Source organism: Meriones unguiculatus, chromosome 1 (assembly GCF_030254825.1).
Source record: "Meriones unguiculatus strain TT.TT164.6M chromosome 1, Bangor_MerUng_6.1, whole genome shotgun sequence".
In the NCBI taxonomy this organism is placed as follows: Eukaryota; Metazoa; Chordata; class Mammalia; order Rodentia; family Muridae; genus Meriones; species Meriones unguiculatus.
The window spans coordinates 167160854-167179750 of record NC_083349.1 but is presented as its reverse complement, the minus strand read 5'-3'; the positions used below and the strand labels follow the sequence as shown (position 1 = coordinate 167179750).

At 40.4% G+C, this 18897-nt stretch overlaps 1 protein-coding gene and 1 long non-coding RNA gene across 7 annotated transcripts in view; one reads left to right on the top strand and one right to left on the bottom strand.

Moving 5' to 3' along the window:
- The window catches only part of Ntm (neurotrimin), a 966537-nt gene that overhangs the window by 558619 nt on the left and 389021 nt on the right, over positions 1 to 18897 (top strand). The gene's annotated exons all lie outside the window — the stretch shown is intronic.
- Positions 18847 to 18897, bottom strand: part of LOC132648773 (uncharacterized) — a 29817-nt gene continuing 29766 nt past the window's right edge. The window contains exon 3 of the long non-coding RNA XR_009587181.1: positions 18847 to 18890. This is a non-coding gene — a long non-coding RNA (uncharacterized LOC132648773). The remainder of the gene's footprint in view (positions 18891 to 18897) is intronic.

Below are 18897 nucleotides of genomic sequence, written 5' to 3'. Positions count from 1 at the left end.
TGCTGTGCATAGTCCATTGGTAAGTTCAGTTTATCTTCATTTTTAAGAGATTTGCTGAACCAGATCACATTTTACCATCTGAATGAACATCCAGGTCAAAGCCAACTTCCTTACTCTAGAGTAATTGGCAACATTGCTTCTAGTCTTTGTTTCTGTTTTTTGTTTTGTTTTTGTTTTCTTATTTAAGACACCTACTTTTACTTTATGAATAGGGGTGATTTGTCTCTATGTATGTGTACCACAAGCATTTAGTGCTTATGCAAGCCAGAAGTCATTGGATCCTCTGGAGCTGGAGATGCAAACAGCCATGAGCAGCCATGTGGGTGCTGAGAACCCAACCCAAGTCCTTTGGAAGAACCATCAATGATCTTATTCACTGAGCCATATCTCCAGCTCCTACCTGCTCTGCTCATAAAGAGCTCTTTTCCACTTAGAAATCCCACTCATCATTTAAGATTATAAATTACATTCTATGAATGTCTTCAAAACCCTGCTTTGGTTCAGCTACCCTCAGAATGAAATGTAAACTCCTTGGTGGTGTGACAAGCATTGTAATCACCTGGAGGCCAGAACTCAGGCCTCTCTGGGGCAGCAGTGCGCTGAGCTTCTCTTGTTCTGAAAGCCACCATGTCTGTTCTCTGTGCCAGGATCTTCTGTAGCCATGTGTGGCCCAGCTCTCATAGAATACATATGTCCTTTCCTTTCCAGTGTCACATGCTTCAGGCCATGCTGTTTGAGACGGCTATTTCCAGATCCTCATCATTCTGCTCACTTACCTAACCGTAATTTTCTTCATAGTCTTAACACTTAGAAAGGCTTGTTATTTATTTATTCGTTACTCATTCCTCGTCTCTTCCCCTAAAATGTAAGATCCAGCAGGCCACTGAGTTTATTGCTCTCATTCATAGTGACTGAATTACTGCTGGGACATGCAATATATTAAACGATATTCGTAGAGTGAATGAAACATTTATTAGGAATAGTAGGCTATTAACAGTGAAAATGTTGTTTATCTTTTGCTTGGAAGAGGAAAGTTTGTCCTGGCATGGGCTCAGGTATTACTAAACTATGCAAATACGGGCGGAGTGCGGCTGCCGTTGAGTTTGCTTCTAGTTTAGAGAGTAAAATGGGATGTTAAGGGAGAAATGTCCTGGGCAGTGGGCAGTGTGACCCACTTCATAAAGTCAGGATGTGTGCAATGTAAAGGGCCTTTAAATATCCACTTTTACAAGGACTTTTATAGAAAATCTAATAAACACTAGGAAATAAGCATTATTTTCTAGCCTGAGGCATACAAACATGGAAGGAAGACAAGGAAATGGCAGGCAGAAGGAAGGCAAACTGGAATTTAATACAATATTCAGTGCCCATTATTTTAGTTTCACCCTGTTTTCTTGAGAGCCCTGTCCCAGGGCTGTAGAGAAGAATGCAGGGGCTAGACACAAAACCTTTCTTAAGTTCAAATCCTGGCTCAGCCACCCAGCATGTGATCTCTGGGACACTGACTCACTCACCTGTGACTTAGTTTGCTGTCATGTAAGGGGCCTGGTGACAGGAGCATTAAGCTATCAGTAGAGGATGAGCTGCTCAGAACAATACTTGACTCTGCATATATGGCCAGTACTCCTGATACAACGAGGGTAGTTCCCAGTGCAAACTGTCTCTGGATAGATCGACTTGCCTGAGTATTACACCTTTTCAGAAGGCAGAGGACACAGAATATTGGGCAGGATAAGATGCTGGCACATTCTATAACTACATGTCATCTTGGTGGTGTCATTGCTTCTGGAGAATCTATGTGAGATTCACCATTTGGAGACTGACGGGTGGTCCTGGGACAAGGAGACCTGAGTTTTGGATGGGTTTTGGTTCTGTCACAACTCACCATGAGAGGCTGCTAAGCAAATCAGTTCTCCCAGACCTATGCTTCCTGCTGGAAAAGCAGCACAGTCATGTGACATCCTGTTTGGTTCACTGCTTTGCTTAAAAAAAAAAAAAAAAGACTTCTAGTGTCCTAAACATGTAAGTTGTTTATTCTTCTCCATGACTGTCACAATCCGTGACTGTATTTCCAGGTCTTTCTTAGGTTGATCGTGCGACAGCTCTACCAAAAGGAATGTAAGCAATAGCTATGAGTAGATTGGCCATCAGACTCTCTGCTGTGAAATACATTTTTGCTCTTTCTCCTGATGCCATCTGGCTGCTGATGCCCCAATTTACCTTGGAAACTGCATCTTCTGTGGCAGATGTGCCATCAGACAGGCCCCTGGACAACTGCACAGAACAGGGTTCCTTCCCCGCCCAACCAGCTGACCCAGAACCTCATTAGATTACTACAGGAGGAAAAAAAAATAAGCTTCTGTTTGAAGCTGAGCTATAGAGATTATTTGTTGGCATAACTGTGTTTATCTAATTCAATACTAAACTGTTACTATGTAATCTGTATTTTTATTTTAATGGTATAGATATATACATGTATTTTTATTTCAAGATTATGCACTTATTAATTTTTTTCAGCAAATCTTTGGTGATTTTTTTTTAAATGTGTCTGAAAGCCAGACCCATGGCCTTTTCAAACTGAAGTCTCAAATGTTTGGTTTTCAGTTCCTTGACTCTTTACATCTCTGAACCCAGTAAAATGTCGTCTTTACTCTTTAAGTCTGTGAAAAACACTGAGAAAGAAAAGTTTTTACCTTGATGCAAATTAACACATATTCATGATAGCTATAATGGAGACACTGCAATTAGTGAAAATGCCTCTCAGATGACAAATGGCTCATTAGTGGCTCGAGTTTCTAATTTAGAATAACCCTTTGTGTTGAAGGAATTCTAGCCCTTGGTGGTTTCACTGACTCCCCTCGAAAAGGCTGATGGATGGTTTGTAGGCTTGTTCTTAAAAATATTGGCCAAAAAGAAAAAAAAAAAAAAAAAAGACAAAACCCCTGTCAGGAGGCAGACTGTTGGAGGGTATCTTGATGCTGGTTTTGGGGTACTCACATGGGAATCTGTGTAGAGGAGAAAGGAAATGTGGGTGAGGTGGGGCAAAAGGTGACGTCATGGTGGGAGGACACAAGGCAGAGTCATGGGAGGACAGACATAAGGTGAAGTATTAGTGGAAGCACGTAAGGTGATGTTATGGTGAGAGGACATAAGGTAAGATTATGGTAGGATGGCATATGGCAAAGTCATGGTGAGAGAGCTGCAAAGAGAGGAGGAAATGTGGAAATGGCAGCTCAATATCTCATCTTATTCCAGGATTGGATGTAAGCCTGCGGAATGGATCCAGGTACCCCAAACAACAGCTAAGGCCTCAGTAGCTCCTATTTTACCCCTTCTGTGACTGTCCCAGATATCAGAGCAAGTCTTAGTGACAAGAGAGATCAGGGCTGCAGCTGTGTGCATTGGGAAAAATATACATCTTTCCCAAGTGATCATCAGGCACAGAACAATTTGGAATAGGTGTCCTTCCTACAGCTGATGAAGTCACTCACTTGAGTGCCTGGCAGAAGGGTAGCCTCCCTGTAATGACTCCTGAGCAACTCATCTATACCCGGAGAGTATACAACTCTACTTTTCAGGGGCCAGATGGCAGTAAACAAGTAAACACACAAACACATCACATGGGGTAAAGAACTAACAGGAAGTCAAGTATCAGTAAGTATACAGACCACCCAGTTTGCATACAGGGGCAGGGACATGTTTGGGGAGAACCAAACATGGTGGGCACTTGCCTTGAAAGGTCCATGCTAGACTGAGTGAGTCATAAGCTTAATGACCTTGTCAAATTATAGCAAGGAATGTGCAGACAAAGGCTATAAACTGAAGAGGGAACAGACAGGGATCAAAGATGCTGTAGCTTCACAGGACCAGAGGTGTTAGGCTGGGGCTGCTAGCTCAGGCTTGGAATCCTAGCTATTTAGTAGGTGGAGGCTAGAAGACCACATATTGCGTTCCTAGCTGGGCAGTTGAGTGAGGTCAAGGCTGGCCTATGCAATTGCAAAGTCAAATGATTCTAGAAAGAAAGAATTTTAAATGATTTCACTATAAAGAGATAATAGACAAGGACATAGGTATACTAATCCTGATTTAAAATTATACAGTCTATTCACATTTTGAATTATTATGTAGCTCCTTGCATATAAATATAATTTCTATGTTATATATCAGTTAAAATAAATTTAGTTTTAAAAAGAAGAGTTTGGAGGTCTTGTGTATGTGTGAAAACTATTTTCACATGGAAATAAAGGAGCATGGAAACAAGGGCCTGAGTTTTAGAAAATGAGGATTAAACGACAATCCCACATAAACAGACAGCCCTACCCTTGCATCATTTCTACTTTCTGTGTCAAGAGCCACCCTGAAGATATGGACCTGGCCATAACAGCATTGTTCTTTGATAGACTGTATCTGTGCACTCCCCTTGCCATCCCAGCCATGAGGCTCTAGTTAGTGACTTCTACTGAAATGTCATTGTTCATGGATGTCTTGTGCTTTTCTTTTTCTGACATTACATATAAATCTTATAAACATTTATGACATTCACAATATTCAATTTGAGACTCTACCTGTTGCCATTTCTGGGACATGACATTGTGAAATTAAGCTGGCATTTTATGAATATGGGTAAATGCATCTGCACGCTTAAGCAGGTATACTTTCGGAATTAATGGACTCATCGAAATCAGAGGTGTATTAGAACTGTTGAGCTGTTTAGAAGAATTATTTACCACACATTTTATGTCTATTTAGTAATCAAACATACAAATTGTGTATGGTGAGGAAGTTTTTTTTAACTTCCTTTTCTCTCTACTCATTGGATCATCTCCATTTACATCTGAAAATTGAGCATTGCACCCATAGAGCATTTACAACTTTATTAAGCATTCAGAATGAGATTTTCCTGATCCTGGAGTTACTGTTAGTATTAAAAGGTAGCCTATCACTAGTTTAAATTAACATATTATTATTAGTCAGACTGGGCTCCAACACCTGCCCAAGGAGGCTGGACTGACTAAAAAGCCGATGCTAAGAGTCACCATATACAAATCCTTCCTCTGTCACAAATTGTGACATGGTGGCCTGATCCTTGTGCCTCTGGTTCACATTCTTCCTGTGAGCATAGACTTCAACAGTCCTTCAGTTTTCTCTTCACAATTCTGGTTCTTCTACTTACTGAAAGGAAGAGATGGAAAACAGGGATAGTTATTGGTGTGGGAAGGAACTGTGCTTTCTAGACACTGTAACAGAGACATGAAATCACAGGAGTTCAGTGCCATCAAGGGTCTAGCTTGTCAATAGTGTAGTTAGTAACAATACATAAATATTTATCCAGGCAGACATACCCAACTCTTATAAAACCTGATAGTTAAGGATTTATTCCATAGTAGAAAATGGGACGTGATGGTACAAACTTAAATTGAGACTTACATTGAGCTGGGAAATGATTAGCCTAATCCTTTCATGGCCTTATATTCTTATCTGGGAAGTGGTGCTAAATGATACAATAGTCTCTCATTATCTACAGTCTCAGTTACCCACCATCTACCACATTCGCGAATATGAAATGGGAAATCCAGATACAGAGGACTTATCAATGTTAACATGCAGGCTTTTGGAGAGTGTCATGAAATCATCCTTACCACTTAGCTCCATCCAGGATATGAATTGTCCCTTGTCTAACTTACCTATGTATACCATACATACCCACCTGCTAGCTACACTCTGACTTATCAGACGGACTGTTGCATCACCATGTGTTTGGGTTGAAGTAACCTGTTTCACTTGATAGCTGCTGTAAGAACAAAGTTAGTGGTGCTGACAATTTGAATAGGCTAAAGGGAAGTGATGGCATGCTTCCTTTAAGTATTGCAATCATAGAAACCAGCAATGAGGACATTCAAATAAGATCTTTTGAGGGAGAGAGTGGCTACATTCATTTAACTTTTTATTATGGTATATTTTTATAAGCATTATAGTTTGCCATTAGCTTTTTTTTTTAATCCTCCACTGTGCCTAAACAATCAGTAAATTCTTGCTACCTATATACATACATAGAAAAACATGGTGTGCATATGGTTCAGGCATCCAGTTGGGGACCATGGGACACATTCCCCAAGAAGAGGTGGGATTGTGGTACCTTAATTCTTACCTGGTAGAGTTTTGAAAAAGATGATTGCAATAACAGCAACCAAAGCAAAATCAGCTGCAGCAACATTTAATGAGAACCTATCATTATGTGATAAATACTTTACATGGGTCATCTCATCTAATAATCATAATCATTTATAATAATCATGTAAGTTAACATGTAAACTTCTAAGGATTATACCTGGCACATATTAAGTACTGGGTGTGTCATTTTATGCTACTAATAAAAAATCGCCAAAAATAATAACAACAAAAACAAAACAAAGCACACACACAAAAACCCCAGTAGTTAAATGATTTAGAATGGATGGAAGATGATGGAAGAGAAGTTCTCCCATTCCTGTTTAGAGAATTTCCAAATAGAATCCTCTTCCGGATCTTTCATCTGTGTTTTGCCCAGAGCTGACATAGCCTTCCAGTGCTCAAACATGGCCCTCTCTGAGACTTTCTTAGCCTGCGTGAACTTCACACCCTTCTCTCCAATCCTTTCTTTCTCCTACTGAGATGTCAGTATGGTGACACTCCTGCAAACATCTTCAATCTCCTCATTCCTTGAACATCCTAACAGGTAGTACATGCCTCCTATTTTCTCACAGTCTCATGCTTTGTGCTTGTAGCAGTTGAATGATTTATTCAAGGAACTATAATGGATATCTTCTGATCAGCAAGTGCCATTCTAGACCTTGACACTCAAGAAGATGGGGAGCCAGTGAGCAGCCGCAGTCTCTGCCAGCAGTGGTGGGTATGTTACAGAGGAAAATTATGAAGTAGCCTGGCGACTCTTCCGCTAGTGGAGCCTTTAAGTGAGATGCCATGTGTGCTGGGATGAGTCTCTTCATATGCTGGGAGGGGATACTCCAGGGAGAAGCATGAAAGTGAAAGTGGTGAGATGGGTATTCTTTGACTTGAACAGATAGAAGGATCAAGGACAGAGCTTAGTTCAGAGTGTGTGACCAAGGAAACTCTTTGGACCTTATGCTGAGTTAGGGAAGTCACAGGAGCAGAATACTCACTTGAAATACTGTTATATTTTGAGTGCTTTTTACTCTTTGGTAGTTAATAATTCTTTATCACCTAACCCTTATTAAAATTTTACATTCTCTTAAAAGTCATTTGTACTTCTCCATGTCCCACCAGATACCAGTCTGATAGGAAACTTCTCTTGGGTCTCACAATCATCTGTATCAAATTCCTGATTAACACTTCCTGTAATTTAGAAGAAATGCCTCTGGGGAGCCTCTCTCTCTCTCTCTCTCTCTCTCTCTCTCTCTCTCTCTCTCTCCCTTTCTCTCTCTTTGTTAGGCTCACAATTATCCACAAAGTAGGAAGCTACTTCCAATCGAGGCATTGTGATGATGTACTTGATGGCTCATGAGGTGCCATAGAAGTACCAGTCCTTTGCTTCCTTGGATAAAGAAACACTATATGGTTCCCTAGACTTTATTGTCATTTATTATCAAAGACTTCTATTGCTTGTGGTCCTGTGGTATCTGAAATTGATAAAAGATCTAGAAGAAATACTGTGCAGTTGAATATTTCAACAAAGAGAATGTAAGAAGCTATTCTTAATTTGTTGTTTAATTTAAAACCTCCTTGTCATCTTTATCATAAAGATGAAAGATGAAATCCCTGTTTATTATGTATATAATAATTGTATATATTTATGAGGTACAACATTATGTTCTCATATAAGTATACATAGTGTCATAAATAAATATGGATGATTAGAATGACCAGTGTAAAAAGAATAAGATACAAGTGCTAATGAAGAATTAGAGTGAAGAACAAAGCACATAGTTGTGAGAAAAATAAATTAGTGCATTGTTTATGGAAAACATCATGAAGGGCCTCCAAAAATTAAAAACCAGACTACTATCTGTTCTAAAAGTCTCACTGGAAGTGAAAGTAGGATGTCAAATAGATATTGTCACTACTATGTACATTGTGGTTCTGTTTATACATAACTAAGTATGTATATTAATTTATGTGTCCAATAGCAGATGTAAAGAAAATGTTACCTATACAATAAATTGAATACTCTGTAGCTCCCAAAATAATTAGATCATGTCTTGTGCAAAAGCACAAATGAAGCTGGAAGACATCACGTTAAAAGAAGTAAGACTCAGAAACACAAATCCTGTTTAGTTTCAGTCACCTGTGAAATCTAAAGAAGTTAACTTCAGAGAAATGGTGAATAGAACAGTGTCTGGGAAGGGTAAGAGGTGAATGTGTGAGATGGTGATGAGAATATAAAGTTAAAATAAGACAGGAGGAAAGCACTGTGCTAAACTATTACACAGTAGGGTGCTAGCGATTACTAGTCAGTAGGTACCAATGATTTTATGGTCTCTGTTCAATAATTTCACTAAGCTGTAGATAATTAAGCAAATCCTTATTTTAAAGATATATAATGAACATATATTCCCCATCTAAATACATTTGGGACTTTTCTATTAATAGTTTATGTATTTATGTGTGTGTGTAAGCAGACACGTATATATGTATGTATGTGTGCATGTATGTATGTATGTACTTGTAGTGCTGGTGGCTGAACCAGAGCCTCACATGTTCTAGACAGGTTCTGTCCCACTAAGCTACAATCACAGTCCTTTTCTTTTTGAATAACTGTATTTCATAGTAGAAGATGAGAATGGGTGGGATAGTCCCTGCTGAGGCCTTGGATGATGCTGAGGTCATGTTTGATGCTCAAGTCATCTTTGAAGACTGATTCTCATCCTGGTTTCTGCAGGTGGAAATGAGGAAGGATGAAGACTGCCTATGGTCCTATGACTGGCCCTTTTTTCCCCCTTTGCACTTCCTCCTGGGCCTGTCTTCTCATAGGCTCTAGGACATGATGGAATGCTCATATGAGAAGCCTATGTTTTATGTATTATACAAGCCAAGAGCATATTGCTTTTCTTTATTATGAAATAGTTTCATATATCATATAAAATACCTCATATTTTCATATTCCATATCATGTGTGTAACACATCTGCATATAAAAATATAACAAATCCACCCTGTTCTCTACCTGGTCTTTGAAATAGAACTTCTATTCCTTCTGGACTCTGAATTTTTACTTATTTATAGCTTTTCTCCTATGAATAGCTGACCAGTGATTTGAGTTTTCTAATTATTTTTTCTCCTTCTCTTTAGAGTTGTACAAGACACATATTTTTGTGGTGTTTAACCACTATATTTTCCGGTGCTGTCTATTGGTTTCCCTTTATTGAAAAATTGTGTAAATACATGAACAAAGATGGCATTTTCTTGAACTCATTTCAGAAAATTAACTGATCTATACCCCATTGGCCAGAAGTGGTTTAATGCTCTGAATTTGTGAGCATGTTTGTGCTTGCAGATGCTAGCAGAAACAATTTTGTATCAACATACCAAATTTCTTGGTGTAGTGGGGTTATAGTGGCACATCTCGTTATGTGTTTTCTGTATGCATTTGGGTTTTGTAATCAGATAAAGATGGTCTTATGCAATCTTATAGGTTGGTGACTTTTGAGACTCACCTTACTGTATTCCAGCCATTAGGCTTTCTTGACACTTGCTTCCATGTGTAGGTAGTTTGCTAAGTGCTTTAAGGGCTGCAGAGATAAATAAGGCAAACTTCCTGCCTCAGCAAGTCCATTGTTGTCTGGTAGAAGCTGAAGAGATGGGACTTCAGAAGGAGACTCAGAGTTGCCACTGTTTATTCAGAAGGTAATAGGGGCTGGTGTTGGAGAGACACACAAGGGGCACTGGAAGGTTAACAAGGTGCTATCAGGTAAAGGTCTGAATCTGGAGGGATGGTATGTGCCAGCCTGTGAAGGCCCACATAGAACCCTGGATGTGCTCCTAGAGGGAGAGAAGGCCTTGGGGCTGGTCCCTTCTCTGCCATGATGCCTTTGTCTATTTCATAGTAAGCCCAGAACATCCTTAGCTTATCAGAGCCAACGGCACTATGGAGGTGTTATGCTGGTACCTGGTAGCTATGTTGGTTCCATTCAGTAATACCATCACTTGTTGACCAAAGGCATTCTTCTAGACTCTGTAGACAGGGACAGACAGACGGATAGCAGCACACTAACATCCCTGTCTCATTGAGCTGACCTTTCAACGGTACTGAAACACACACACACACATACACACACACACAGAGTCTGGAATTCAGTAAATGACTCGAGTGATGGGGGAGGAGGGAGGAGGAGGAGCATGAAGCCTAGAGAAAGCTTACTCTTCACTTATCTGTCCATTTAAAATTGTCAACAAAACACAGAAATTATTTTGACACAAGATGAAAGATTGGAAAAAAATTAAAGACAACATTTTATGGTAACTAATGCTCTCCTTTTTTTTTTTTTTCAATATTTGAGGAAAAGCAATGGTCCAAGCTATATTCAAAATATGTTGCTATGATTAAAACTCCAAAGAGCAATGACGTTGATCTTCATTTATCACACAAATTCTTCTTCCTCTATCTTAATTGCTTCTGTCAGAAAGAATAAAACGTGGAAATTCTAGGTCTGGCTTTCGTGGAAAACCTGTCACTGATAGACAGCAGAAACATCCAAGATCTTTCTGATTGTGGGATTATTCATACTGTAGTCTCTCTATGGTCAGGGCTAGTGGAAGAACTGGCTTGATATGTGCTCCCTGCTTCCAGCACACCCTCCAGGGACTTTTAGGAGCTCCTCTGCACTTCCTGCTTGAAGTATGATTGCCATCCAGAAGAGTCATCTTCAGGGCAACCTATAGCTCCTGGGCCTTTGGAACCAACTTCTGTGGAGTGGTTTAACTACGTGGGTCACCTGATGTCTCTTCAAAGCAAGGGACAGTGAATAAGGCATAAGTTATACATAGGTAAACAAACAGGCAAATAATGGAATTAATAAATAGACAAGAAGCAGAGCCAGGGCTGGGAGATGAGCACCAATAGATCAAGAAGTGTCAGCTTTTCTCTCAGCTTTTCCTCCATAGCGCCAACTGTCAGTAATTTAACTAACATTTTGTAAATAAATGTGGCACTCGGACAGCTGTCAGTGTGCCTGCTGCAAACACTCCCTTTGTCACTGAAAGCTGGCAGAGCCACTGCATTTCTCCTGCCAGTGCACTAGCACTGCCAGTTGGCTCCTGGTCCCGGGACTGTCAGGGAACTGTGGAGACCTGGGGGAAGGTCGATGTCCTTGCATTCTGTCTTGTGATCCATTGCATCTCTCCTGGGACACTTGGCTAAAGAAGAATCCACTTCCTTTTCATGCCTGCCCTTTGCCAAAGTCACCACAAAGGGCAGTGGTTTTTGACACCTTCAGTGTTTAGTCAGGAGCTCCTATTCTCTCACCTGTTAGCCTCCTACTGTGGACATGTAGTTAGACTTAGTCTGTGTCTCTTCAAAGACACAGTGCTTACAGCTTTGTTTTATAGACACAGGCAACTGCTTGGTTCTGCAGCCTCCTGCTCCTCAAGCTTTGGTTTTCTCTTGAGAAAAAAGGAGACATATGGCTCTGGAGTTAACTGTGCCAGGCTTCATCTTTAGGTTTTATTGAGTGAGTGCTGCAAGGTCCTTCCTCCTGAGACTCTTTCTCTTGGCTTGTTAACTTACACCTAAGCAGAAAGACAGGGAGAGAAAGAATCTGTCTTGATGTCTAGGTGTCATGGGCAGTGTGTTGGGGCTGCTGTAATATGTGTGCTATACCAAGGGAAGGAAAGGGTAACTCTGTAGTAAGACATGTATTTTTGATAATGACAACTCCAGTGGACCTTTACTGAACTCCTTTCTGAGAGAGAGGAACATATTGCTTCGTGCATTTTATTCATACTCTTATGAGTACATAGCTGAATAAGTTAATTCTATGGTCTATATATGATCTTTATTTTAAAATTACACCCTATCATCTATCTATCTATCTATCTATCTATCTATCTATCTATCTATCTATCTATCTATCTATCTATCTATCTAATGTATGTTTGTACATGTGTTCGTGCTGCACTGCCCATGTAGAGAATAGAGGATGACTTGGAGGAGCTGTTCCTTCCCTTTTGTTTTGAGTTCTAGGGGTCAGAGTCAAGTTGTCAGGCTTGGCTGCAAGTGTCTTTGCCTACTAAGCCATCATGCTGGCCAATCTATGCTCTTCTTAATGAACCACCCTGGTTTTCTTCATTTATACCCTGTGTACTAGGGATGAAATTGACAATTTTTTTAAGACGATAGAAAACATCAAAATAATGCTTCCCCCAAAACACTGGAGAAAAGGCGTGGATCATTTCTCTGATGAATGAGCCTTGTATAGTACTGTGACAGATCAGGAGGGACATTATTCCATGGATATAGAGCATAGTGTAAATATACAGAGGATAGAGAAGAAATGTCATTAAGAGAATGGACTGTGCAGTCCACTGGGAAATTTACTTAGGCTCATTAGTAAAATAAGAATAGTAATTAATAGAAACTACCTTGCAGAGATGGTTTAAAGATTAAATAAAATAATCCACAGAAAGTATTTAGCAGCGCCTGCCTTACAGTGATTCATTCATTTGTTGGAACATTCATTAAATGTGTGATGTGCCATGATTCCAGAACCAGTGAGAGAGACATATGTTCCTGAGACTTACAGTCTAGTCATGTGAGGGGAGATGGCGAGCCTGCAGAGAACTATATGCAGATATGTCAGATTTAATGAAGTACTGGGATGAGGCCACAGCTGGAGAGGGTTAGTAAAAGTTTCATTAATAGGGAGTAACAGTTGAGCTAGAAGTAAAGGAGGAAAGGGGCTGGAGGAGAACATTGCTGCTGCTGCTGCAGCAGGAGCAGCAGGAGCAGCAGCAGCAGCACAGTTATTCCTAGACTGGAAAAGAAGACAGCATTGAATGTGGAGTAAGGTAGACCAGAGGGGTATCTAGATGACAGGATGGCCTCATTTCATTATCTCTGTGGGAGTGCTCAGGACATTTTAAGTTAAAAAGTCTGTTAGTTGGCCATAACAGGATGCTGATGGCTGGCCCTTCTGAGAGGTATAAACGTCACTGAGGAGTATGCTCTATGACAACTTCTATAGATTATGTAGGTGCCAGAGATGTATGGTGTAGATCTGACCTGTGTGCAGATGGTAATCAATGAGCTGTGCCTATAGATGAGCTTCATTGTGTAGCTGAGTTAGTAAGTCAATACAAGAGGGTGTTGGTGAGAGCAATACATGCAAATGTCAGAATGCTATTGTCCTGCGGTACTATCATTATTGGGGTATGTATATAATGAACTCCTTTCATCTCGAGCTATACTTACATAATTTCCTGCTGTGTTACTACATTGAATCAAATATGGATACTTTCATTTAGAAAATACAGTCACCCATTTCCCTACTTAAAACCCACCCAGGAAGCCTTCTATTTCCTATTTCACTTGTAAGATTGAGGTCAACTTCTTGTATTTATTAATCATAAATATATCATAAGAACCAGTTTGTATCCAGGCCCATGCTCAGTGTTCCCTGGAGGAATCATTTGGGGATTGAGAAACTCTGTGTTTGCACATGCGTGGTGACCACAGATGAAAGGGAAGAAAGAGGGTATGGCAAGAGAAAGCCCAGGAGAGGAAATTAGGAGAAAGCCTCCCTGGCCCATTTCCTTAATTCGCTTCTGCAATGCTCTCATTTATTTTCAGGGTCAGATAGATGCTCTGTGGCCCTAATTACCTTGGCCATACAACAGTCTATTTTATTTAAAACTGCCTCTTTCTTGTCTTCTTCCTTGCAGAGTTTAAGACAAGAATGACAGAGGACTCTCAGCTTTAGATGTAGCCTTGTCTCATGTAGAATGAAGGAAGTGAATGGGTAGAAAAAGACAGTGACAAATATCACTTTTAAATAAATCACTGGGATTCACAGTTGTCAATGCTGGTGTTTTGTTCTCCTGTTAAATCTGTGTTAAAATACCAGCACAGTAATTCTGCCCTGGTTCTGAGATCACTAGGAGTGATGAAAAGGGAGGAAACAAGGGAATCCCACATGAGTGTGCTGCTGTATGCATGTACAGAACAGTTTTGTACATATTTCATCATCTTCTAAGAATATCTATATCAAAAATCAGTGTTCAGAGTGATGAAGCAGAGACATCAACATTTTAAAGTATATTAAATTACATGCTCAGTCTCTTAAGACATTCAAGTGAGCCAATATTTCAAGCAATTTGTCATGAAAGTTGGTTAAAATTAAAATGACAATTTTGGAGCATATAGGATTAAATTTCAATTCATCTTGAAATTAATTTATCTGTTACCTCACATCCTATGTATAATGCCCCAAATCCTCCCCCAACACTAAGATACCATTGTGTACTGTGTGTTTAATTAAAATTTTGTAGAGTGTGTGACAGTGTGCATGCTCGTGTGTGTGTGTGTGTGTGTGTGTGTGTGTGTGTGTGTGTGTGTGTGCGCACGTGTGTGTGCGTGCACGTGAGTGTGTTTCAATTCTCTTTATCACCAAGTAGGTACTGGCATTTGAATTCAGATTATCACAGTTGGTGGCAAGCCCCTTTACCTGGTGAGTCATCTTGTTTATTTTAAACTGCCTCAAATATTGAGTCTTTCCTGGGCACCTTCTTATCATGCTCTGAGCATGGCTATTAAACTACTGGCAAATGGGAAGTGGTTTCAAGATTGTCCATTGCCCTGAAAAAAAGTGGTCCTTTCTCTGATGACTTGGAGGACAGAGCAGAAGTAGTACACAAACATGGTACAATATTGACAGCAGGGGGAGAAGTCGTGTAGCAGGTTATCAGACATGGTGCCAAGCACTCATGGGTATCTTGTACCCACCCTAGGAGATACTATCTTGATTATAAGTGCCATAACTGAGATTAGCCCTCTCCCCCCCCCAAAAAAAAAAAACAAAAACAAAAAACAAAACAAAAAAACAAAAAAAAATGCCCAAGGAACCAAGCCTAGTAAATGGTGGGGCAAATGGTCCTATTCACCCAAGAGCCCTGTACACTTGTTCCAGAGTGAAAAGTATGACTTGCCTTTTCTTTCAGCTCTTCAATTTTCAGCCGTGAAGAAGTAGGAACAGGAAGCGGGAAGCATACCATTCCTTATCATCCACAGCATGTACTTTCTTTTCCCTGCAGAAACAGAAGTCGGCAATTTCACTCAGGAGTAGAGTCAGCAGTTTATGTGTGTTTTTTAAATACCCGCTTAGCAATTAATTATTCCTTTTACTAAATGCAATGAAAAAGAATCGTTATTGGACTCATCCTTTAATTGAATTAATAATTTATTCTAGCTATTAATGTGTTTTTTAATATTCTGTGTATTATTTCTTGTTCTATTAGACGGATAAGGCAGGGAGATAAAATGTGAGACTACACAGGACTGTGTGGATGGGCCTCTGTACAATGAATGGGCCACTGACAGGTATTGCTGTTAAGGAGTTATGTGATGTACGAAGAGGCCGTGCAATGCTGAGATGCCTTCTGATTGTGATAACAGTCACTAAGCTTCTATGGATGTTTTCTCGAGCAGAGATGAAAGCACGGCATGATCATTTGTATATGGTATAAAAGTTTGCATTAGAAAGTGATTTCTGCAGTTGCCAAGTATCTTTTTATTTTTCAAGATGTGATCTATTCGTAAGTTGACCTGTCACTTAATAACATGATAATTTAGCACCGGATCTAACTCTGAAAATAAATCCTAATTTCTTGGTAAAAATTAGTGCTGTGTTCTATTTAGAAGGATGGCTCCTGTGTTCGAGCTCTCATGGAGCATGGGTTGCAGGCACTGTGTAGAGGATGTGCAGTGGGATGTTTCAGGGCAAAAAGAGATAAGATTCTGTTGGGTTTCACAGTCTTTTGACTTGACCACTTCTTGTATAGGATGACTGAGCCAAACCTTAAAGTAGTGTTCACTAAGAGAGGCTAGTAACAGGCACACATCTTATCAGTATAGTTGGTACTCAGCACACGTTCTTTTGTTTAGATATCTACTGACCATCTAGTGCTTGCTATGTGTTAGGCATTGCCCTCTGTGTTTTGAGGACACAGCTCAACAGGGTAGAGTCTTTGTCCTCATGAATGATTGCATTTTAGTGGTTAAAGGGAAGAAGCATATATTCAATGAAGACGTTTTTGCTGACAGGGCTCTGAAGAACAGGTGATGTGATAGGAAATACCTGGCTTAGAGTAGTCCGGAGCATAATGTATAGATGCAGATGGCGAGAAACCTAGCCTCCTGGGATGGGCAGGAGCATGCTCTGCAAAAAACTTGGAAGAAAGAGCAGAATTCTAATGAACAAGCAGTACGGAGCTGGTGTGGCCTGCAGCCATCTCAGCCTCCTTGGGAAGGAAGAGGAAGCTGCTGGAGCCAAGCACTGTGTCAAAGGTGAGACAGTAACAAGATGAGGTCAGAGAGGTGAAGGAAGTGAGAGAGGGGTGGGATTCTTCCTGACCGTACTAGACAGAGTGAAAGGTTTGAACTTTATCTCAGTGACATAGAAGTTTTAGAAGTTTATGGCAAAGGAATAGCTTGTTCAGGGGTGTGCCGGTAAGAATGCTTACTGCTCTGAGTATAACATAGGCCAGCACTAAGGATATTCTTTGGGTCCCAGGAGAAGGGCATGGCAAAGAGAAGCAAGGATGGCTTTCCTCATTTGACTATGTGCTGGATGTGCCATAACTCTTGGGAAGATACAATGAAGAAATCTGGGGGCATCGTATGTATCAGAAGGTTTAGGTGTTCACCTTGAGTCAAGAGAGGTTCTCTTGGGAAGCTATGGATCTAAATATGGGAAAGCCAAGCTTCCATTTGTCCTTAAAATCTTTTTTTTTTCCTTTTTTTATATTTTTATTTTCATTAATACAGTTTATTCACTTTGTATCCCTCCTGTAGCTCCCTCCTTCTTTCCCTCCCAATCCCACCTTCCCTCCCTCTTCTCCATCCATGCCCCCTCCCTAGTCCATTGATAGAGGAGGTCCTCCTCCCCTTCCTTCTGATCCTAGTCTATCAGGTGTCATCAGGAGTGGCTGCATTGTATTCCTCTGCCTGATAAGGCTGCAACCCCCTGAGGGGGAGGTGATCAAAGAGCAGGCCAAAGGTGGAATAAAATCACAAACATTATGTGTAGGTAATGAGAAAGGATGAGATTAGAGGTTGGCAGATCTGTGATATTTGAGTGTTGGGGAGAAATGGGAGTCAGGAAAGAGCACAGAGAATAAGTAGAAAGATTGTGAGGGAGTAGAAGCCTGTGGTTGCAAAACCCAAATGAAGAGAAACTGTGTTCATGAAGGAGAGACCAAGGTGGGGGGTTACTGCCATAACCCATAGTCTTTAAATGGAAAGAGAACAATATCTCTGGGACTAGATGATGAGCCTTGGTGATCTGATAATGAAGATTTCAGATGAGCATTAAGGGAATAGAAGTGTGTGTGTGTGTGTGTGTGTGTGTGTGTGTGTGTGTGAAAAAGAGAGGCAGAGACAGAGACAGACAGACACACAGAGAGAGAGAGAACTGCTGGTTATGAGGAAAGATCAGTAGGATGACTAGAAAGTGTGTGTGTGTTTAAATACATGCTTTTTGGAGGATGGTTGTATACAGATGAGAAAAGTATAGTAAAGATAGTGTAATTATGATGTGAGAGAGCAAAAGTGAGAGGTAGAGCCCAAGTCCAGTGTTGTCTTTGAAGGTACAAAAGCATCTTTTGGGTATACAAATGCTTTTGTCCTTTGCTCCCTATTTCTTGTTCTTAAAATTAGCATGGAATTAAGCATGGAATGAAGTAGATTTTTGGGATTTGTATATCATCCCTTGAATGACCTGATATCATGTGGACACAGAAGGAAATGAAGACAGTAATTCAAAAACTCACATAATTTGCATGGGAGGGTTGCTATAGATGGTAGGTGTGTGATGGACCCTCACACAGGACACTTCCCTCATTATGACTTTTGTCTGTATGCACTCATTCACTTAAATAACTTTGTTCCAGAAATCAGAAATCTCAAAAGGAAAATAATACAGAAAAAAAAATACATTTTAAACTCTGGAAAGAAAGGCCATTCTCATTGCTTTCAAACTCAGTGTGAAATGTCCAGGTATCATTCAGACACTTCAACAGAGATCTGCTGCAGTGTTGCACCAGACCGTCTTAGTAGATACTGCCCTGGTGGAGAGTACTCATTTTTACTCTGAACCTAATACTGTATTCATGTTTAATGCATGTGTAGTTGGTTCCAATACTGCAGAAGGAAATTTAACAGTGTGAAAATTTGCTCAGTTTCTCCCAGGCCTCCAGTGGTGAGGAAGTGGCAGGGTTCGGTAGTGCTAGCTGGAGTCAAACAATGTAAAGATGCTAATTGGTGTCAATTGAGGGATAAACATTTTCAAGTTTACTAGAGGGGCATCTGTGTTTACTTTCTTGTCCCTAGTGTTCTGCAAACAATGCAGAGTATACACACAAGCATGTTGACATGCACAAGGTACATATGAAGTCTATTAGCAGGGGATGACATCCAACACCGTCCAGTTAACCTTTACAGACAGACAGCTTGCTATACTTGATGGCTCCAAAATGGCCCCTCCTTTCATGTTTTGATCACAGTGGGCCATTCACAATGTCTTCTTCAAGACTGCGTAAGTAGAATGGGGTGTGCAAGTATGTGATACCTGTGAGGGCTCTATCATCCTGTGTACCCAGATAATAGCAGCTCTAAAGTAGGGGCGATGTGATGATCTTGCTTGCTATCCCAGGGTGGCGGCATTCCTGTAAC